The sequence below is a fragment of the Cupressus sempervirens genome, chromosome 9 (genome assembly GCF_028749045.1).
Source record: "Cupressus sempervirens isolate cs-2001-9-10 chromosome 9, ASM2874904v1, whole genome shotgun sequence".
NCBI classification, from domain to species: Eukaryota; Viridiplantae; Streptophyta; class Pinopsida; order Cupressales; family Cupressaceae; genus Cupressus; species Cupressus sempervirens.
In genome coordinates, this window is record NC_143126.1 from 189,349,223 (window position 1) to 189,374,080 (window position 24,858).

The following is a 24,858-nucleotide window of genomic DNA, read 5'->3' on the forward strand; positions in this document are numbered from 1 at the left end:
TTCAAGGAATTGATGCTCTCACTAAACAATAATGCAGAGGGTTCCAACCTTCCAGTACCTCCACTCTTCTCATCCAACTCACAAATCGCATTGAAATCTCCTGCCATAATCCAAGGATACAAGGGCATCATACTACGAACCAATCTAATGTGAGACCACAAACCTCGTTTACCCTGGAAATTAGTAGGAGCATAAATATTAGAGAATAATATAACTTCTCTTGTCTCCAGGCTAGTAGCAATCATAGACATAGAGGACTTAGAGGAAATCCACCAAAGCAGTTGGATTCTCCTAGGATTCCATAAACAAACCAGACCCCCAAAAGCCCCATGAGCTCCAATACTCTGACTCTTCCCATTTCTCCACAACTTAGGAATCAGACCTTGCATATTCTCAATAGATAACTTTGTTTCCTACAAAAAAACCAACGTCAGGACTTTGCCTTCTGATTAACTCTTGAACCGCCTTTTGTTTAGGGCTGTTGTTCAAACCCCTTACATTCCATGACAGAACTATCATTTCAAGGGGTTTGTGAAAATAGAATCCAAAGGCTTAACAACCCCTGACTCTACCAAATTCTCCCTAGCAAGTTTAATCTTTTCCATATCCTTCTTGCGGCTCAGTTTGCCAAACTTCTCAGCCCCACTCTTCTTAATGTCCTTTTGCAAAATGCCCAGCCTAGGAGGAGGCTTGGGCTTTGCTGCTGAGTTTGAGCCATTTTGCCCCCCCATAGATGGAGAGTCCACTCCTGCTGAAGAAAGAATGGCCAAGGGTTCCTGTAGCTCAGGGATTCCTCCTTGTTGATCTATTTCCAAGTGCTGACATCCCTCCTCCTGTGGGTCCATAGAAGCCTCCAAAACAAGCTCCTCCTGAACTAAATCCACAAAACCCTGATCCAAATTGATCAAACCCAGGTTCACTTCCTGTTGATTGAGCTCATCCAAAACTTCAAACTTGTTAAATATACCATCATCATGCTTTTCATTAAAAGGCCTCTTGCGACCCCTATTTTGATTGCAAGACTTAACCTGCACAAAACCATCTGAAGCCTCGACCTCATCCGAAGAAATGCCCTTTCCCTTGTCTGTTGTAGGAAGATTATTCACAGGTTGAGAAGGCTGAGCCTCCCTAGTCTTGAATCTTGGGCACCTCCGCTACAAATGACCATATTCTCGGTAGAGCCGACATCGAAAAGGGAGGGTTTCATAATCTAATTGCTGCACCCAAGAATATGAACCCACACACATTTCTATTGCATCTAGTAATGGCCTACTTAGATCAATTTCAACACAAATATGAGCAAAAGTCATTACCTTTTTTCCCAAGGTCTGCGATGACATTCCTATAGGATTACCAATCACCGAGGCCAAAAGATGCAACACATCCTCACGACAGCATTCCACCAGAAGCCGTGGTAACCAAACTCACACCGGGACATGGTTTGGAAGTTCCTCTGCAGGGTTAAATCCGGCATGCCATGGCTTGATAAACAGCCATACCTTATTATAAAAATAAGGCCCCCCCTCAAAAACTCGATTGCGATCAGAAGTGCAATTAAAGGTAACCATGAAATAATTGTTTGCCAATAACATAATCTCCATTTCCCCTTTCGGTTCCCAAGTCCTCTGAGCCCACGCCTCCAAAAACTACAATGACACCCTTATCCCCAAAACTTACAGTATAATGAGTGATTCGAAAAGTACTCAACATCTTCAGCAATCATTGCAACTGGAATAACCAGCTTAGGCCTCTCCTTGCACTTCTCAAGAGAACCATTAGTCTTCGAAACTCTTGAACCATTAGATGGCCCCACATCAGCATTCCCAGAATTTGGTGCAAACAAATTATTATCAAAGGTCTTCATCCCTTGATACGAAGACTTCGAGCCTAAAGCTACTCAAAAATCCAGTGTAGAACCTCTCACCATCCTTTCCTCCGTGGAATCTGCCATAATGTTATGGCACCAAACCCTCCCCAAAATGATTAAGAGGCAATCGGCCCCTCACCCTGAGTCGGAGTCCAGCCAACTCCCCCAACAAACCTCTGTATCCACCCTAGCTCAGAGACCAAATGACAGCAGATCAAAAAAATAGCGGTGGCAAGGATCCCACTACCCCCATTCGTGGCAAAAACGAAGTAACAGGTGCAATCTGCAACCCGTTCACCCTCAACTTCTCCCCTTCCCGCAGCTCGGCCAAACTCCAAGCGTAGGAAGAAGAGCCTCCCAATGCACGACCCTGCAGACACAAAATCACCCCCGACGCAGTAGATTGAAGCAGATAACAGACTTAGCTAGGGCACGAATGCCCTAGCTTAGAACGCACAGACTCACAACGCCATTCGAACTCGCATAATAGTACTATATTCACTTGTGGAATCTTCCGAGGCCAAGACAAAATGTGGATTTGAAAAAAATCAATCATTGATCTTAGTAATCTTAATTCTTATTTGCATTTAATTTTACATTTTTGTTATTTTTTAAATATACCAATATATAATACCGTAGCAAAGTAGATTTTGTTACAATTATGGAACAACACTATGTACTAAATTTTCTTTAGTCAAAGTCAATATGATCGTTTACCAAAACAAAACAAGAGAATGCTCATCAACTTCACAAAGGCTAGAAATTTATTCAATTATTGACTTGTATTGTTGTCTTATAAGCCATTCGGCAAGCCCAAAATCTGAGTTAATAATGACATTGTCTATGAACATAAGGATCATCATCAACTTTAATGTTGTGAAGAAATTCCAATCTGATTTATACAGTGGAGTCACCATTTGTGTGGGCCAACCATTCCACAAATAAGTCCTCCTCTGCTGATTTAATCCAAATAAATGGAAATGGTCATACAAAATATACGTGCATAGTTTTAATTGAAGAGCTAGTCTAGAAGAAATCATCACATCTTAGACAAGGGTATCGCTAAATATTCATTAATTTTAGTTACCATGATATCATCATCTTGTATCCACAACACATCGAGAGTAATAGAGAATGATGCCAAAATAGTTTTTCTTTTTCGTAGCATCTGACACCACCAAAATGTCACAACATTCTGATGGCAAGTCTCATACAAATAAGCCTATTGGCTTAATTATAATTTTAATTGTCATATCAATAATAACTAATATCATAATAGTCATAATAATATATTTGTATAACATTTTTTTTCATAAGCATTATATATGCATCAATGTTGAGGTTTAGTTGTAAATAAAGAGGTTTTTTTGTGAGGTTAGATAGATAGTTGAGGTAAGACTTTAGTTAAATTAAGTCTTGAATAAATATAGGAAAATAAACTATAATCTAGTTCTTAATGTTGGATGTGTTCTATTTAGCCTCATTTATTTAAAAAATGTGAACTATACTTAGATCGCAGATTGTGCTTCATTGAATTGAAATAGTTTATATCTTCAATCTACTAAGTAATTGAGTTTCTTCTGTTTAAACTCATAGGAAAACATTCCAACTATACTTACATTAAAGATTGCATTTCATTGAATTCAAACACTTTATCTATTCATTGTGCTCAATTATTAAAAAAAAAATTACCCCTATTAATAAAATTGTGAATTATACTTGTATTAGATATCACATTTTAGTGAGTTCAAATAGTTTATCTATTTAATGCAAGAATAATTGAATTTGTTCTATTTAGACCCATATATAGAAGGTATATATCGAATTTAATGCATGACTAATTAAATAGTTTATCTATTTAATGCATGAATAATTGAATTTGTTCTATCTAGACCCATTTATAGTTTATTTGTTTAAAGGCACCAATATCGACTGAGACAATTGGCTTCCACCCACTTGAGTACACACCATTAATAGAGACCCTAAATCGATCGAAAGAAGGTATATATCAAATTTTGAAGACATTATCTCATGTCTTTCATACAAATTCCAAGAGCACTGAGCAATTTGGCGATTTGAGTGACTAGCAACATTATTCAAGAGTGATTTGGATGTGAAGCTCGAACAAGTAAAGATCTGGACTGTTTCGAGTAATTCAAAAGAGAAAGAAAAGACTTAAAATCCTAACAGAGAATATGACAACTTCATCTACCACTAGAATAAGCCAAGAGGTTAGTAAAATTCAATTGGTGAAGAGTGGCACTTGTCCTCCACCAAAGTTTTATGTTATTCTAGAAATTGCAATTAAAGGAGATTCAATGGGTACACTATCCTCGATACCACCCAAAGTTATTGTGATCCATGATGTTAGGAGTTGTTATATGTGTAAGATTAAACAAGTGGGAGACTATGAGATTGAAGAAATTTATGAAAAGCTATGTAATGGATGAATCTTGAAGGATAAATTTAAAGTTTTTGAGAGGAAAGGGTTAACTTGTGTCCTAGAACTTCTAAAGAATTTCAAGATTGAATGGATTAAAAATTATTTTGAGCAAAATCCATGATATCAAGTTTTGGTTACAGAATGGACCTATGGTGATTACGAAGAAAATGATTCACAGAGTTATAGGCTATCCAACCTTAGAAAAGAAGAAAACTATGTGATGCCTGAATCGAGAGGAAGTTGAGGCAAACACAGGTGCCAAGTGGAATGGACAAGGTTTGTCCATAAAAAACATTTATGATTCACTAATCAAACTTGATGTGAGGGTTATAGCTTACAAATTTTATCAATCAAGCATATTGAATAGTGTGTCGTGTATGGTAGTGGATCAAGCATGGAAGATAGTGATGAAAGATCATGAATATGATCTTGCCAAGCTACAAAGACTACAATTAGTAGATAATCTATCATCTATTAGAAAAGCAAAGAATTCAATGTGTAAGTTTGGATCCCTCGTATTTATTTTCTTTTATATCAAGAAGTATTTTCCTAGTGTTGGTATTATTGTTTGGGAATAGGACAAACTAGTGAGAAGATAGATAAATGAATAAATTACTCAATTAGGAGCAAATTTTGAGAATTCCATGGATGCTTATTTTGAGGAATTCAAGCAAAGAATGAATATGAGGATGAGGATACCAGAAGAATTGGTTACAAGGTATTACAATGACATGTGTTTTCTTATAGATACGTATAACACATTTGTGCAAGCAGTAAAGCCGAGGAAGGCTTGGCTACAAAGTTTTGATTATGAAATTGATAGTGATTTAGTAAGTGCAAACATTGTTGCACTATTGAAAGAAGAAATAGACAATGAGGCTGAATCTTTTGAAAAATATGTGGAAGTTAAGGCTAGAATAACTATAAATATCAAGATAGCTAACATTCTTTGGCACTCCTTTCCATCCCTTCTAGATGAAGATTCTAATAAAGTCATAGCTCTATTGAGAAGCTTTTATGCCTATTTCTCTTTCAATTTTCCTTTCAAAGAGCACCCACTTGAATCATGTTCTTTACTTAGGCATTCCATACAAACATGTAAGTTCTCTTCTATAGATAGAGCTTGTCTCTATTTTCCTTCCGTAGAGAATAACTCCACCATCTTTGGTAAAGGATGATAGTCATTCCACATTATGCATATGTGAGGAAACATTTGAAAAGTCTCCTTATCCACCATTTCCACCATTTGAACATAAGTCCCAAGATTATTTGTAGTAAGTTGAAAATATTCTTAATTCCAATATTCTTGAGGTAAATTCCTTAATCCAATCCAAATTGGCAAAGACCTAATAGCTTCTTTAGTTGGGTCAAAGTTTGGCTCCCAAGGCTTCATATAAAAACCTATTCCATCTAAAAAGTAAGTCCCACTATTTGAAATCTAGTCCCTATCTTGGGCACTATCAACTATAATAATATAAAAACCAATTTCAAGAGTTTTTGCATGCCCCCACTATTTGTCACACTAGTCTTTTAGCTTTCTAATAGTCGACCATTTCCCTCCCCACTCAAAAAAAAGGCATTACTTCTTAAATGGCTCACTCAATCTTGCCATGATCACATCTCTACCTTGAGAATATACACCGTTCATCTCTCTACCACTAGATCCTCCACACACATTTTGAGGTGATTCTCTGCTACCTTAGGGCACCACATTTTTTGAGCTATAATGCTAAAATCCACTCACCCCCTAGATTTGTAGAAGTGAAATGTTGTACTGGATGGGAATGGGGGAAAGGATTCCTAATCTTCCCATCCTCCTTTCTATTAGGAAAACCCATATGTTCCTCTCTTTGAAAGCCTGCCCTCGAACATACATCTTTTTTGCCATTGGGTTGAGTAGGGTAACCCTTCATGCTACCCAAATGGTATGTTCCAATCTTGAAACCTCTTCCTTCTGTTAGATCCATCATCCTAGCCTCCATGGCTTCCAAACCTTCTGTTATACCATAAACCTCTTCTCTCTACCATCTAGTTAAACTATAAATTTAAGTCACATATTTATTTATTTATTTTTAAATTTAAATTCACATGAATATTAGTTTTAATTTTAAAATAAACTATTGAAATTTTCCCAAACATACAAGTGATACCTAAAAACTTACCATTCCCCTTCCAAATATCTCTACCTTCCATGTAACATGTCATTGTCTTAAACTTTATAGAGTTTGGAAAGTTTGATTCATGCATTGGATTATATTTTTATTCCCCCTTTAACTCTTGAAAATTATTTTAAATTTAATAAATTGTTGCAAGTTTTGATTCATGTATTGCATCAATTTATTGATCTTAGAACCAAATTGTATTGTCATACAAAGTCTTGATGTTTTAAAACCCTAGAAAATTGTTTAAGATTTGGTAATGATATAGGGGGGTTGATTTAAGTATTAGTTTTTAACTATAAAATTAGACCAAAATTGCATTCTCCCTAAAAGGGTATCGAAAACACGTGCACATGAATACATTTTAAATTAAAACTAACACCCATTCCATCATCGTTGGAGCATAATGTCATTCAGTTTCTACATCATGTTACTATATTCCTCAAAACCCTATAGTTCCTCTAGGGCCTAGAGAAGATTCCTTCCCTCTTTTAGTAATTTCTATTTTTTACTATAATTTTCTGAAAATATTTAATTTTAAAAATATAGTCAATAGAGATAAAGGAAATATATGTTCAGATTAACAACGAAATCAAAGATACTAATTCAACATAAAATAATAAAAAAGAAACAAGCCCAAGATGGTTTTGACTACATTTATTTTTGGTTTGGGCAGTTTTACTTCTTCATATGTGTTGTCTTAATGGCTTAGAAAAGATGGTTTTTTTAGAAAACAACTTTATTGTAACTTCTATTCTCAATACCTATTATAAAACAATAATTACTTATTAGAAGTCATACACAATCTATTTATTCTATTCTATAAAATTTGCATATTTCTACACATGTAAATGTGATCCAAGATTGCCAATATGTTGCTTCTAGAAAATCCACAACTTACCTTTGGATACATACTATTGTCTTGTACCTACAACTATAAATGTTTTATTTGTGTCTATTATGTAACTTAATGTGCAAAAATTTAGAAGTGAAAGATTATTTTTCCATTTTATCCTCAACTCCAAGTAAGCAACACACGAACATAAAATATTTCAGTCAATAAATCTACAACCTTATTTCTTATCTCTTTCCCTCAAGACAAAAGACATGTTCCAAGTGCAAGAAGCTAAAATTATGGAACTTCCATATTGATTGTATTTATCAAATATAGATTTTTCCGTAACTAATTTCACCAAGAAACCTCTTGCACTTCAAACCATATACAAGTAATATAAAAAGCCTTATTTAAAAGCCCAAGATAAACTTTGAATGCTTGAACTCCTCAATAAATAAACTTGTCAAATTTTTATGATGATTTTTTAATAGCAAGGTTGTATTTAACCAACATATATTTCGAGGTTTAGGAAACTAATTACTTTTGACTCCTTATCTCTACCACTTTTTTGTGGGAGTTTGAGTGCTAATTGGCTAGAAATGTAGAACAAGTAGGTCAGTATTTTGGCAGCAATTTTCCAACTCTATATCTCACCCTACAAGAATTGCATAATGTCTTAGATCTCATCGGTCCATCTTTGGCTTTCATAATTTTGCACCATATAAACTTCATTACCTCCATTGATTTCTACATGTTTCTAGTGATCCCCTGGTCCTTTTGAATCCTTTTTAAAGGACCAAATTTCATTTGCTTACTAGCATCATCATAAAGAAGATTTTTTTAAATCTCCAATGCACTATGTGGTGGTTCAATATATTAATATTGTAATTCAAAATTAATATATGTTTAATTTTCCTAATAGACAAGTTCCTTTTGAGCCTTCTTTTCCAAGACCAACTTGTAGGAGTAAGAGTCTTGATCAGCTAAAGATTTAGGACTTGTAATAAGGAGCTGTACTCTAGCGAAATTATTCTAGACCTCTATTTCACACCATAGGCATTGCATGGTGTTACTAAATCCATTGTTCTTTGGTTGCCATACTCAGCACATTTCTTAGCTTATGGAAAAAAATATTGCCAAATAAATTAAAATCTTAGCAAAGAGTATCGACAAGGGGAGAAGAGTTTGGATAGTTTTCCAATACTTTAGAACTAGAACTTGTTTGTTTTGATTCAAAGGCTTGTGATATAAATTACTTTTCACCCTTTTCCTTAGATTTCTTATCAACTAAACATGTAGAACTTGAGAAGGTCTATATTTTGGCACAAGTCTTTCATACCTATATCTCATGCAACAGACATTGCATTCCATCATAGGATATTTTAGGGTGCCATAGTGCATGCATTTTACAAGTTTAGGTCTATATTATGGAAGAAGTTTTCCACGTGTGTATCTCACCCCGCATGAATTGCATAGTGAACTAGGACCCATTGGTCTAGATCTCCACTATGGGTTTTCTGGGTGCTACAATATACACATTTTTAGACTTTAATCATATCAACAAGAAATGTAGGAGTTATAGAATATATAGGAAAATATTGCATAATGTCTTAGAATCCATTGGCCTATTTCTCCACTATCAGGTTTTATGGGTACCACAATGAATGCATTTTATGACCTTTTTAACTTCAATCTACCAATTTGTCTCAAAGAATCTATTTGAGGATTGATATATTTCTTGCTTATAAGTTAATAAATATGAATAATTTGAGCTAGTGGTATTGATAGAGACATAAATGTTTGGAAAATTTTCCATAATTGGATTATACTCTAGAGTTAACAATGGGACTCGTGCATTATTACTTTCTTCCCTGGAGCTTTTAATCTAACTGTATCATTATTTATGCAATTTATTTTGTTCACTAGTGGATCAAACGAGGTAGTATAACTCTCTTACCATTGTCTTTCATCTATCAAAGTTTATCCTCACATTTCCTCTTGAAATTCTTTAAATATAAATTGAGTTCAAGATAATCTAATGAACTTGAAGAAATGATCTTGAAGATCAATATGGAATTATCTTGAAAATCTAATCCATATTCATAATTCAATTAATTTTTTTAAAGGTGAACATAGTAGTCTATATTTTTTTTAACTAACTCCAATTAAATCCATCCACATACACTTAAGTTCATAAAATAATTAAACTTCTAGCAAAAATTATCGTAAAAATCAACTATTAATTATTTCAAATCATAACAACCAATGTGATCAGAGTTTAAGATTTCACGTTGCAAAACAATTTAATTTGATTAAGATAGATATACAAACATATTTTTTTCATTTGGTGAACAAATAAAGCTCCAAATGTGTTGCATCTTTCAACTGATTGAGTCCTTTTCACTACGATCAAAATAATTTCCTCCAATGATGCAATGATAACATAAAGAATTCCATGAATAAAGCAATACCTCATCTCCTTTGAATCTCATTTAATGAATATACCACTATGTACATTGATTCAATGTAGAGTGCATCATACTAATTATCCAAAAAGGCTTGATTGAAACATATAATGCATGGATGTCCACAATCTTTCTACTCACATTTTACAATGAGTGATTCATTGAGGATCTATGTGTACAAGATTTTTCCTATCCCTTTTACCGCTAGCTAAGATAGCACATAACATTGTTCCCATTATAGAAATAGAAAAAAATTAAGCTAATAATGAGATTCTTCAATAATATACCAGCTTAGAACATAAAAGGCAAGTCTCTAACAACTTGACAATTGTGAAAAGAAAACCCAGACTAAGATTAGTTTAGATGATTATTAACTAGCCAATTCATGATCCTTAAAAAAATATGTATCTTTATCCCAATCCCAATCACTCATATTGGTGAAAATAACTTGTTTTGTGTGAGGTTTAGATGAATCCCAATGATATTATAGAGGTTATAGGAATATAATATATTTATGTGTAGAAGAGAAAAAATGCAAACTATTGCTTGTGGCAAGAGATTGTGTTTATCATTTTAATTGTCTTTAGATTAATGAGGAGGAATTAATGTTGCAACAAATATTGTGCACATACATAAATACTTGTCAAAACCCTCTCGTCATGTAATATTTTTCATTCCAAAAAGTCGAGAGGTTAGTGTACTAGATAACACTATTTTAAAAATATATTTGACAAGGTAGACCATTTGTTGTAATGCTTAATGTTAAGAAGGAGTTGTTGATGTTTTTACCATTAAATATTAGATAAACAACAATAAGAAAAGAGAACATGTATGGGTTCAAATGTACTAATATTCTAATTTTGAGCTTGGATCAATATGAAGCATTGAATTGTGTATAAGTAGGTCTGAACTCCTCATAAGATAACCTCAATGAGAACAACTATTTTAACACTTATTGAATGAGTCAAGAGTATAGCATATAATATTTGTCTCCATGTGTATAATGTGTACTTGTTCTAATGAGGTTGCATTTTCAAAATTTAGTGGGTTGATAATATTCTAACATTACTTGCAAAAAAGGTTTTTGATGGCAATGAAAATGAACAAAACATATGGTTAGTTTGTAGGATTTTCTCTTATATGAAGTGTGTCTCTTTCAAATTTGATTGATATATGTATGATATTATTGGGTTAACAAAGCCAAAGATATAGATTACATAAACTCATAGTTGGTTTCCTCTTAAAATTTAGTTAGGGCATATCTAACTTTCTTGTATTAAGATGATAAGAGTCCTTTTATGTACTCAAAGGAGATAACGTAGTAGTTGGGCATTCTAGTTTCACACTCCTCAAAATATTATATGGAAATTATACCATCTTAAATTGGAGACACTTCAATTCAATGAAGGTTTAGCACCTATTTAATGTGAGATCATCAATTTCCTTGCACCTTTCCTTCTTTCTTCCCTTTTCTATCCTTTTTCCTAGGAGGAATTGGGGTAAAACCTAATAGATCCTCTTTAAAAGATCTTATTTTCTTTGTGTTAATCTCGAGGTAGGATCTATCCTCATATGTCCTCTCTTCACTTCATCTATCCACTTGGAATATGCTCTCCACATCGTAACAGCTATGTTTCAAACTCTATACCTAATTTTGAGGATCTTAGTCCTATTTTGGGATCCCCAAAGGTTTTGGAACCTAGCTATCAAAGGTGCAATGCACTCTTGAGAATTAGGGACATAGTGTAGCCCTAACGGGCCAATTAGGGTTGTAATGTGCCCTTGATTTGGACCTATTTTGGGTACCCTCTTTGGATCCCATGCCTGGATATCTTCAGGGTGTTAATTCCTAAGTAAGTCATCTTGTGGGAGTTAGTCAATTCTAAGCCCTATATAAGTCCTTCCATTTGCTCCATTTCTCATCCATAATCAATAATCTACATACACAAGCACTCAAGTTCTCAAGCATTCAAGTTTTCAAGTCTTTAAGCATTATTGGAATTAACAAGTAGGAAGATTTACTTTTGAGGGGGGGCGGGGGTGAATCAGAAGTAACTAACTTTAACCTTTTCAAATTCCTTTAATTGAAACCATTCACATTCATCTAATTTATCTGATAAACATGAAAGTAAATACATGCATGAAAAAATAGATAACACACAAATTTGGTAACCCATAAACCCTCCAAAATGAGAAGGTAAAACTGGGGTGGGGATGACACCCACAAAATATCATTGTAGCAATGTGTAACTGTTCAAGATTATAATGTTTGACCACTTCCAATGTTCTACCCTTTGAAAGGCCTATCTTGTTAAAGACTTTACACTCTGTTAAAAGTGACTTGGTTAAAGGATTTCACTACCCTACTAAAAGTAGGCCTAGTTAAAGGACTTTTGTACATTCACTTGGAATGCCATCTTGTTAAAGGATTTACAAATGGCTACTAGGCCCACCTAAGTCCATAGGATTTCCATATCTAATACAATTTGCTAGAGAGTATTAGGAAGCCTTTGACCTAGTAGCTTTGCAATCTTCAATTATCAATTCCAGATCCTTGTTCTGTTCTGTCACTTTGATCCTTGCTTGATCTGATATGTCACTCTGTGAGGTTTTGATATGTCACTCTGTGAGGTTCTGATACTTTGTTCTTCAATAACTGGATTATGCAATACTACTTTGTTCTTCACTAAGTCTTTTACTCTTTTGCACTTCACTATATTTCACCCATACACATCCTCCCTTGCGCATCCTCTCTCTTTTTCATAATATGACTTTGTCCTCCTTTTAAAGATTTCGAAGATTTAGGATTAGGTATGAAACTATGATCAATATTAAATCTTCATTTCCTGCTCAACTCTTGCACTTTTCTTATTGATTGCATGCCTTCTTCATTTTTTCTTATTGGTTGCATGTTGATTGCATAGGTAATGTGAAAGATTCGTTCTTATCTTTGAGATTCATTCCATGTTGGCTCCAAAAATGGTTTATATTTGAGTTTGTGAAGGCACAAACTCATATGTTGATTCTATGTTACTCGACACATACTAGTTGGTGATGCTCGACACATATAGAAAAACTAGCTCACTTGGCTCCTATAGCAATTTTGTTTCACTTGACATCTATAGTGACTCGACACCTATACTTTGCTTGGCACTTGAACTCTACTTGGCACCTAAACATTGCTCGGCACCTGAAGTTCACTCAGCACCTGTTGAATTCTCTAGGTTGACATACACTGTAGCTCGACTTCTATATTATACTCGACATTGACTTGAGAGTTTGGTTAAGTGTGTTGACACTCGAATGTCAAAACCACTCTGAGACCAACAATCTTCCCCTTTGACATGAGTGGAAAAAATAATTAACTAGACATTATAAATCTGATCTTTATGAGTATACTACACATTCTATTCAGCATATGTATAAGACTTCAAAAACTTATTCAAAATTTTGTATACCTTAAAATCTTGTAACTCCCCCTAAGCTGATGTACCATTTCCATTCCTGTAACCAAAATTCTTGTGTTGAATATGTCTCATGCTAATATATCTGATACTTTTTGCCTTATCTGCCTTTATTATATCGATGTACCCTATTTTTGAATTTGTTCCCTGTCACATCTTGTAGTTTTACATCCTTTTGGCTTTATTACTTCCTTAAAAATGTGAATGTGAATATCTCCCTAATAAATAATGAATTATACTCCCCAATAAGTATATTCTCCCCCTTTTTTGATAGTTATGTCCTAAGGATAAATAGAATACTTTGCCAAAAATGTTTTAATTACCTCCATAATCATCTTGAGAGAAGCATCCCAATTATCTGAAGCTATCTCCACTGACTTGTGTTGGATGGCTATCTCTGCTACAAGATGAACAAGGCCTTCTAGAGTAGAAAGATTAGGATCTTTCTTTAGTACATTTTCTGCATAGGCCTGCTCCTTATGGAGTACTTCTAGATGTGGACTTATGGAGGATTGAATTTGCATTAATTTGGCCTCTTCAGCTATCAACACAACTAGTTCTTTTTGTGTGTGAAGCGTAGCTGCAAAATGCTTCACTCTAAGCTGGATCTTTTGGTAGCTGAGTGCTGGAAATATTTAGATTTTGCTCCAAGCTCAGTATCCTTTGGCTTGTTTCTTGTGTGAAATATGATGAATTGCACAACTTAGTGTACAATGAGAATACATTATCAAGTACTTTCTTTACTTTTTCAATCTTCTTCACCAATTCAACTTGTGAAAGTTATATTTCACTTGATAACTTCTCATTCACTTTCGTCTGAAATTTCTTTTTTGACCATTCTAATAATTTGACATCAATTTCTAGGTCCTCATTCTGTACCTAGTCCACAATGTTGGACAATTGCTCCATTATGGGCTGGGTTTCATCAAGTACTTGCAAGCTGAATGCATCAAGAAGTATATCCTTGATTTCTACCAGTGCTTGCTTCTGCCTATACTCATTTATGAGTATCTCTTATCTCTTCCTTCTTTCTAGTGCCTCTTGCACTTCATTTATTTGTTGCATGTTCATGGTTCTTGAGTCATAACTGGGTATGACTATTTCTTCATCAAGTGCAGGGTCTCGATAGCGAAGTACCCTTGCAACCTTGGTAGTGCTCGAGCCTGGTGCTAAAATCTGCAATGGTACTGCATCAATGCTCGACTTCTTATTAGGAGTCCTCGAGGTACACAAGTTCACCAATATTTGTATTGCCTCTTGCTCCTTAGGGGTTTTCTCTACTTATTTCTCCTCTTCTCTACTGCCTTGATCAATGGTGACAATTTGAGGAGGTGCACCTTGACTTTGTGCAGTAGGAACATCTTGCCCTGTTTGTTCCTTAGCTTGCTCCTTGACAGTTGTTGTCACTTTTATTGTAGAATCTGTATGCACCCTAAAATGGTCGCCTAGACTATGGGCCCCATTATTTAATTTATCAATTATCAAATTTCTTGAATCAATGGTTTGCAATATTTTATTAAATCAATTCAAATCAATTTCTTTGATCAAATTCAATTTTTTTTATTTGTAAGGTTGATCATTTTATCCTAAGTCTTATTTAATTAAAAGAACTTGCTCTCTTTTAATTAAATAAAATAAGTCCCCGTTTAATTTAAAGAAAACCTCTCTTTTAATTAAATAGTTCATCCACATTTAATTAATTAAGAGAAAAACCTCTCTTTTAATTTAATTAAATATTTCCTATTTAATTAAAAGAACTTGCTCTCTTTTAATTAAATAAAATAAGTCTCCATTTAATTAAAAGAAAACCTCTCTTTTAATTAAATAATTCATCTACATTTAATTAATTAAGAGAAAAACTCCTCTTTTAATTTAATTAAATATTTTCTATTTAATTAAAAGAACTTGCTCCCTTTTAATTAAATAAAATATCCCACTTAAATCTCTTTTTGATGAAAATAGAGTTAAAACAAATAAAAAATTAAATAAATCTTTTATCTACACTTAATATGGGACTTATCTTCATCCTCTCTCCACTTTCTTCTCAACCACTCCACTTTTCTCATTAGTGGATCTTTATTTCACATGGATCATTATTTCTCCACCCTTGATTAAATCTTTTTCCTCTCAATTTAGATCATCCAATCTTCTTTATAAGAGAGAGCCCTCTCCTCATTTTTGAGACACCCATTATTATGCTATTGTTATGTTGCAGGTTTGGAGAGTGATTTTTGAAGAAGGAGTTTTGAATATTAAAGCTTTTGTGCAGAACTTCTATCTTCTTGTCTCATTCTCTCTTGCATGCATGCCTTCCATCATCATGATCCATACTTTGATTGTCATGTTAGCTTAGATCTTGCTTTCATAGATTAGATTTCATTTCTTGCATTGTTTTGCATTGTTATCATTTAGATTAGTTTTTCATTTCTATTTGCATGCATATTAGATCATTGAATCTCTTGTTTCGTGGTGTACTTGCATGGGCACAAACTAGGTTAGATTGAGGGCCTTCATTACAAACCCTTGCACTCCATGAATAGGGAGTTATGAGTCGCCATTCGAGACCTCATTTTTGAGAAATCTTGAATATAATGACTCATAGAAGTGTGCTCACATTTTAGGCATACATTTTTGGTGCCCTACCATGGGGCAACCCACCTTTGCTTGTTGGATTTTATGCAGATCTATTTGCAGACTCAAAAAAACTCTAGATTTGAAAGATTTGATCATACCTTTCAAACGGCTAGGTATTTTGATCTTTTTTTTTTTTTTCAAAGTTCTAATATATCAGGGAAGCTTTGGTCCAATTTTTAGATTTTTCTGAAATATTTTCAATTTTTTTAATGATTTTTCCTTGATTTTTCATAAAAAATCATTTTCGAGAGTAAATTAGCATATTTTTTGAAAACATTTACAGTTTCAAAAAGCTCTCTTAATTTTAAACAAAATTGGTTCTTTGTGTTTCAATTTTAGAGGTTATATGAAGGGTCAATAATTCAAGACTCAAAGAAACCCTAGATTTGAAAGATTTGATCATATCTTTCAACTGGCTAGGTATTTTGATTTGAAATTTTTTTTGTAAGGTTTTGATACATCAGAGAAGATTTGATACAATTTTCAGATTTTTCTAAAATATTTTCGATATTTTATGATTTTTCATGAAAAATAATTTTCGGGAGTAAATTAACAAATTTTTTGGAAAAATTTACAGTTTCGGAAAGATCTTAGAATTTTAAATAGAGTTGGTTCTTTGTGTTTTGATATTAGAGGTCATATTAGGGGTCAATAATTCAATTTGCAAAAACTAGTATGTTCTAACAAAATGACTCCCTATGGCACAAATTAAAAGATCTTTTCAAAATTCTGACATTTTTGGAAAGCTCTCTAATTTTTGATAGGGGTCACTTTTCTGTATTTTGAATTTTGGATCCGAGTTCATATCATATAGATCCAATCTTTAGGACTAGGTCAAAAATCAATTTAAAAAAATGGCATTTAATGAATAGCTTGCATTTAATTTTTACAATGAATCAATGCATGATGTGAGCTTTCATTTGGGTTACTTACTGATTATTATCACTCTTAAAAATAAGATTTTTAGATCTAACTCTAGTTTTGCATGAGTTGACATATATTGTATATCTTGTGTTTGCTTGTTTTATTTGTTGCTTTGTTCGTTGTGAGCGAGCATTCAAGCATAAACAAAAGGTACAACAAAGAAAAGATGTGTTGCAAAGATTATCAGGTATTTTGTTTGATCTCTAAAACATTTAGATTTGGCATTAAAATTAAACCTCTCATGTGTTTGGCTTGAGTGTTTTACATGCTTTCATAAAACACATTTCAATTGATGCTCTTAATGGGAAATAAATGAACATAGATTTGCTTTCATACAAGTTTGTGTAAGTGAATGCTTGTGTTTAAACTTTAAGTAATTCTTGGTTCCAATATCAAATATCTCATTAAGTGATTGAGGGCATGGATTCATTCCTTGTTTACATAGGGAGTTGAATGCACCACTTTGTAGACTCGTCTATGTTTACTTGGAAAGTTAAATATTCCATTGTTCAACCCTTTTTCATTTGTGAGTAGTATTGATTAGCAGTCTTAGATTACTTGTGATTGATCTAGATTACTATCTTGGGTTATTGGACTTGCTAATCCGTCAACCCCTCATTTCCACCCTATGATTGCAAGATCAGCGCCACATTAAGGGGGAGGGGTCTACATGAAAGAAGCATTAATTGCTCCACTAGGCAACCCTTTTGTTCTTTTTGGAAATCACTTGTTCTCTAAGGTGTGGACTCACTTTGAGTTGGTGTGAAGAGTTAAATGTTCCACTTTTGGACTCACTTTGAGTTTGTGTGAAGGGTTAAATGTTCCACTTTTGGACTCACTTCACATTATCTTAAAGGGTTAAACGTTCCACTTTTGAACTCACTTCGCATTTACTTGAAGAGTTAAGTGTTCCACCTTTAGTGCTCTAAATACTTTTGATAGTGAATTACTTAGTTTTTATTTCTAGGAGGCCTACTTGGGGATTTCATCACCCCTTGGGACAACCTCAACTCCTGTGTTTCGGTGGAGTATAAATATCGGGAGGTGAATCCAAAGACACCTCTCTTGGGAATTGAGTTTGATATCACTGTTGGCTAAGCCTCAAAGAACTTTATACCTTTGAGAGGTGAAGGAGGAGATTTGGGTTACCGTCTCCCCCCGGCTGTGTGATTTTGGATTCTTCTCATCGACGGATTTGGGCCTCATGTACCTTGCGTATATCGAGGACTCCTTTTAGAAAGCCACGCATATCCTTGTAGACAACTTGATAAGGTGTTGTTGTGTTCTAAGTGCCTGCTAAAACATTGTCAAGAACATACACAAGTAGACCCTTTAAGGAGTAGAAATACTAAGTCACTATACTTGTTCATGCGCAAGGTTGCTTTGCCCCTTGCTCATTGTTTGAAGACTGTTTGCTTGAAATCCCTATTTTCTATCTTGTGTGCTTGGTTCATGATAAATAATCTATTGATACATCTAGTTGGATATTTAAAATGAACAAAATTTGAGTTCTTGAGTTGAGACTTTATGATTGAATAACTTTGTTATCCCATTATTTCTAGTCTCCCTAGGTTGGTCCTATTTGGATTAGGCTACTTACCCCATTTTTAGAAGCCTTTTTTCACCTTAGGTTATTGTGCTTTGACCTCTTAAATTAGTAGTCATTGATTTCACAAGAGATCTTGTTTGGAGTTGGTGAGTTAGAAACCGTCCTTGTTGAGAAAGATATACACTTGGATCCTTTGATATTACACTTGGAGAGTCTTAGTAATCTATTGTCCATTCACTTTCATAAAAAGATCAATTTTAGTTATTTATAATTTGGGTAAATCATTCTCCTGGTCCATATGTGCTAGGGTATTCACCCAAATTTGTGAGCACCTTTGTGGCAGTGTTGGTTTATGCCTATTGCAAAATTCTATCTTATCACATCTCTTTTGGACAAGTTAGTGCTTTTACTATCCTAGTTTGGTACCAACATTTCTTAGGGTTATCCTAACAATTAGTACCTATTCTTTCACGTTGGTTACAACAAGATATCAAGTAGATCAAAGAAAATAACCTCAAGTTGTCTGTAAACAGTTACCTTTAGTTCAAACTCGTAGAAGACATAAGGGAAAGGAACCTGTGTCTATTCAGCCACCTGAGAGTATTCCAGAAGTTTTGTGTGACCCTAGTGGTGATCTTATTGAGTTGAGTACACCCTTAGAATCACCTCATTCAACTATGGATATGAGTTTTACAAGAGCTTCATACAAGAAGAATCAAAGTAGTGAGTATAGTGTTGACCTTTTGAGTGGTGATCCCACTTGTGGAAGTAGACCAACTTCACTCCTTATTGAGGATAGGTATTTGGATGCATATCAAAGGGAAGAGAAAAGTAAAAATTATGCATATCAAGAAGAGGAAGCCCAACATGATGATCAAATTGGTGAGCCTTCTAGTGCTCGCGTGAATGCAACATTTACTGGTAATTGGTTTAGACAATCAAGACCATGTACACCACTCATGACACCTTTAGGTTATGCAAGTGGAAGACTCAAAGCAATTGATCGTGAAAGAAAAGCCCTTCTAGAAGAACAAGCTAAGAAGGAAGAACAATTTCAATGCCTAGAGGAAGAAAGGCAAGTTATTATTGAGATGGAAAGAAAATCCTGTCAAGAAGAAGAAGACTTTTTCAAGACTTCACAATTTGACAATCAATTCAACAATGTGCACATTGGTGGTGGAAACAACTCTCCCCCATCTACCCCTCCCAAGACTCCACAAAGTGGGAGATATTCAAGAACATCTTCACAATCTCCTACTCCTAGAGGAAGGAAACTTCAAGACATGATTATTATAGGAGACCAACATCTCCTAGAGTTTCAAGAAAACCTTCACAACAAGCTCATCATGGTTCACAATATGGAGGTGGTAGCTCCAAATTTGAATATAATTCTTATGAGTTCATGGCTATACCACAAGATCCACATTTTCAGCAATGTATGGAAGCATATATGGACCAAAATAGAGATGCATGCTTTCAACGTTTAATCAACAAGGGTGCTAAGGTCCCTAACAACTTTGATGTGGATAAAAAGATTCAAAAGCATGATCCTTCCATGAAAGAAGAAATTTATGAATTGAAGAAACAAATGAAGCAAATATCGGCACCCAAGAGTTCTTTTTCATTTGATTCAATTTGTCCAAATCCTTTTGATAAGAGTGTTGACATGAAAGATTTTCCTAGAAAAGTTGAGATCCCCCAATATGATAAATATGATGGAAATGGGGATCCAAATGATCATGTGTGTCAGTTCTATACCATGAATTTTGAGTTTCATCATGAGGACTCATATCTTATGAGATTATTTCCAAGGAGTCTTAAGGCTCAAGCCATGGAATGGTTTACCAATATAACTCCTCTTGTTAAGACATTCCCTGAGTTAATTCAAAGATTGGTTCAACACTTTTCATACAATCTTTCACAATCTGTCTCACTATTGGACTTATGTCACACAAAGCAAAATCAAGGAGAACCCTTTGTTACTTTCTTGCAAAGATGGAGACGACAATGCTCTCGTTATTCTAGGACTATTCCTGAGAAAGAAAAAATTGAAATCCTCATTAGTAATATGGTTCCTGAGATGAAGTATGAAGTTAAGAAGATGGTTTTTGAATCCTTTGATACCATGATTGAAGCTGCATTTAGAATTGAGGATGTTTTGAGAGAGCAAGGTATTTTGACAAAGAATGGAAACAATAACAATAATGGTCATAATAACAACAACAACAAGGATAAAGGAAAGAACACAAATTGGAATAAGAACAAACAAGTGGTCAATGATGGAGTTGTGGATTCCTCAAACCCTAAAGACCAAGTTGTTCTCTGTTTGGCTAGTGCTAATCAACAGAGTAACAAACCAAGATATCAAGAAAGGTCTAAAGGAGAGAAACATAACTTTACACAATTAGGTGAGACATATGAAGAGATATTCACAAAGCTCCTTGCATGTGATCTTTTGCACCCTTATGATGCTGCAAAGTTCTACATACCCGAAGTTAAGCCATGGTGGTGGGATGAGAAGGCTTATTGCAAGCTTCACAATGGCATTGGACACAATATTGATAAATGTGGGAGATTCAAGCATATTGTTCAAGATCTTATTGAGAATGGAAAACTTAAAATAGATGGACTAAATACCAATGCTGATCACACAACATTCAAAGAGCCTTTGCCCAAGTATGAGAAAGGGGAAGCTCCCCAACCTAAGAATGGCAGGGCTGCAATCAATTATACTTATACAAATGCAGAAAATGTTGTCAATATGCTTGAGGTTGTAGAAGAAAGTGTCAACATGATGGAAGATAAAGATCCCAATGGTTATAATTTAAATTTGAACTCTCCTACCTTTGGTGAAAAACCTATTTTGGTGCTAAGGGGTGCTCACTCTAGAGAGTCATCTCAAGGTCCCCTTGTCATTAGAGGACCCAATTCAAACCAGTCAAGTAAACCTAAGCAATTGTCTTGCCAAAGTTTTATTCCAAATAGTTGATGTTGGACCCCCTTGCATACAACATTTTGCTTGGTAGACCATGGATTCATGATATGCAAGTAGTACCATCTACTTATCATCAGTGTGTTAAGTTTCCTTACAATGAAACATAGATATATTCTTGTGGATAACACTTTGTCTATCAACTTGATTTCAACAAGTGCTCATGTTCCCCTTAATAGATAAGTAGATGATTTTAATGCAGTTTTAGCTGATTGCAAGAACAAGTTTAAGTCCATAGACCTTGGCATGGGGGGATATCAACTTAATGAAAAAAAAAGAAAAAGAAAAAAAAGAAAAAAAAGAACCCAAGTGGTGAAAACCTGGAAACGAGCGCTACTTGAGGCCTTTGCACCCCTATTTCTTAGCGCATGTCCTCGACACTTAGCCTTTCTCCATGATGCCTTGTCCTTGTTACCTTGGTTTGGAATTGGTCTTTTTCTAGGGGGCATAACTATGTTAGCTTTGGTCTCTTGGATGTGTTAGTCTTTAGGACACCTCACAAATGGTGTTTTTCAACACCCATTAACTTCAAGTGTTTTTCAACACTTATTGGTTTGGTCTTACCCAATTTTGTCATGTGATCTTACCTACTTGCAAGCATTTGATCCTTATCCTCAGAACTTAGTATCAATTAACACACATAAATTTTAAACGCAACACTTACTGCATGACTTATGTCATGATCTTTTCTTTGTGTGCTGACTGTTATTGATTTTTGTTGAGTGTCCTTGTCTAATAAGTCTCTCTATGATGCATAGCTAGAGGACTTGGGGGCATGGGGCATGTTTTTATTTGTTTTCTGCTTATGGGTGTGGTCCTAAACTCTAGAGTGTCTCTTGTTGTTCCCTTGAAACACTTAGGAGATTTGAGGCATAATCCTTGATTGTTTTTGCACAACCATTCTTATGGTCATCTTGGCATCTATGCCTTGATGCGAGCATGGTTTTGCTAGATTAAATTGGGTAAGCTAACAACAAAGTCATCTTGACCTTTATGTCTTTGATGCTTATGTTAGAATCTTTCCACATTACAATTTGATATAAATTACATTCATATCTTCATAGTTGCTCTTCTGACTAGTGATGATTGTGTAATTTTTTGATGTCCGTTAATAATGGCCGAATGATAAAAATAAGTTCTTTTACATTCTCTAATGAATGATGAACACAAAAATCCTATGTTACAGTTGCTCTTTTTCAAGTACACTATTGCATTTTCATGTAGCTTGCATTATTAGACTTCATATTAGTTTGCATTTTTAGGCTGCATTATGAGTTTGAGAGGGTTCTCCCTTTATCTTTATTGTGGATTTTTAATCAACTGTGGTCATGTTTTGATCTTCATTTTCTTATCTTCTTTTGTGATCTCAATCGAAATTTCTATATTGAACAGTTGATTAATTTTAGGGCATTTTCTTTTCTTCCTTCTGTTTCTTTCCATATCTTCCAAACTCCTATCTTCCATTTTCTTTTTCCCCCACTTCTTTTCTTCTAAATAACCTTTGGGGCATAATATTTCTTGCTTGATCTATCTTAGTTTTGTGATTCTTATATCTTTCATCTTACATCAAGAACTTTATCTTTTGTTTGATTTGATCAAATTTACCAATTTGTTGTTTCTCCTGTATCTCATTTCGATTTCGATCACGAGGGGCTAGTAATTATCAACTTCAATCCTTGATTCTGATTTATCAATTTTATACTCGACTTTTTCAATTCAAAATTTATTTGCATTGTTTGTCCCGATGTGTTCCCGAATTGACCACACATCTGGGTTGTTTTGTGATCGCAAATTGACCTCACACTTCAATTTCTTTCTTTGACTACATGTATTCCCAAATTGATCACACATTAGTCAAAGAGGGGCAAATGTATGCACCCTAAAATGGTCGCCTAGACTATGGGCCCCATTATTTAATTTATCAATTATCAAATTTCTTGAATCAATGGTTTGCAATATTTTATTAAATCAATTCAAATCAATTTCCTTGATCAAATTCAATTTGTTTTATTTCTAAGGTTGATCATTTTATCCTAAGTCTTATTTAATTAAAAGAACTTGCTCTCTTTTAATTAAATAAAATAAGTCCCCGTTTAATTAAAAGAAAACCTCTCTTTTAATTAAATAGTTCATCCACATTTAATTAATTAAGAGAAAAACCTCTCTTTTAATTTAATTAAATATTTCCTATTTAATTAAAAGAACTTGCTCTCTTTTAATTAAATAAAATAAGTCTCCATTTAATTAAAAGAAAACCTCTCTTTTAATTAAATAATTCATCTACATTTAATTAATTAAGAGAAAAACCCCTCTTTTAATTTAATTAAATATTTCCTATTTAATTAAAAGAACTTGCTCCCTTTTAATTAAATAAAACATCCCACTTAAATCTCTTTCTGATGAAAAAAGAGTTAAAACAAATAAAAAATAAAATAAATCTTTTATCTACACTTAATATGGGACTTATCTTCATCCTCTCTCCACTTTCTTCTCAACCACTCCACTTTTCTCATTGGTGGATCTTTATTTCACATGGATCATTATTTCTCCACCCTTGATTAAATCTTTTTCCTCTCAATCTAGATCATCCAATCTTCTTTATAAGGGAGAGCCCTCTCCTCATTTTTGAGACACCCATTATTATGCTATTGTTATGTTGCAGGTTTGGAGAGTGATTTTTGAAGAAGGAGTTTTGAATATTAAAGCTTTTGTGGAGAACTTCTATCTGCTTGTCTCATTCTCTCTTGCATGCATGGCTTCCATCATCATGATCCATACTTTGATTTTCATGTTAGCTTAGATCTTGCATTGATAGATTAGATCTTGCTTTCATAGATTAGATCTGCATTGTTATTTCTTTTCATAGATTAGATTTCATTTCTTGCATTGTTATCATTTAGATTAGTTTTTTATTTCCATTTGCATGCATTACTAGATCATTGAATCTCTTGTTTCGTGGTGTAGTTGCATGGGCACAAACTAGATCAGACTGAGGGCCTCCATTACAAACCCCTGCACTCCATGAATAGGGAGCTATGAGTCGCCATTTGAGACCTCATTTTTGAGAAATCTTGAATATAATGACTCATAGAAGTGTGCCCACATTTTAGGCATATAGAATCAACCTTAGCAATTTTGTCTTGTACTTCTTGCTCTTTGGGTTGATCTGTTGTAGCTGTGGGAGGTTGTAAGGATTGTTCTTGTATGCTATCTTTCTCCTTGGTTATTTCTACTACAACTTTCTGTAACTCATCAACACTCACCAAAACTGGATTTGTGCAAAGTTGTGCTTGTAATGTAGATTGGTGAAGGATCTTCTTGAGATCCTCTGCAGTTAAAGGATTGATGTTTTGAGCTGAAGTGTTAGGAACATCCTTTACAGTTACTATATCTGTAGGTGTTGTATGTGGAGAGCTTGGTGGTGGCAGTTGGGTGTCTTGGACACTTTGTTCTTCCTACTTCTTTTCAGTTGTTTCCTCTTCACCATGTGTCTTTAGTGTCTATTTTCCTATCTCTTTCTCTCCTT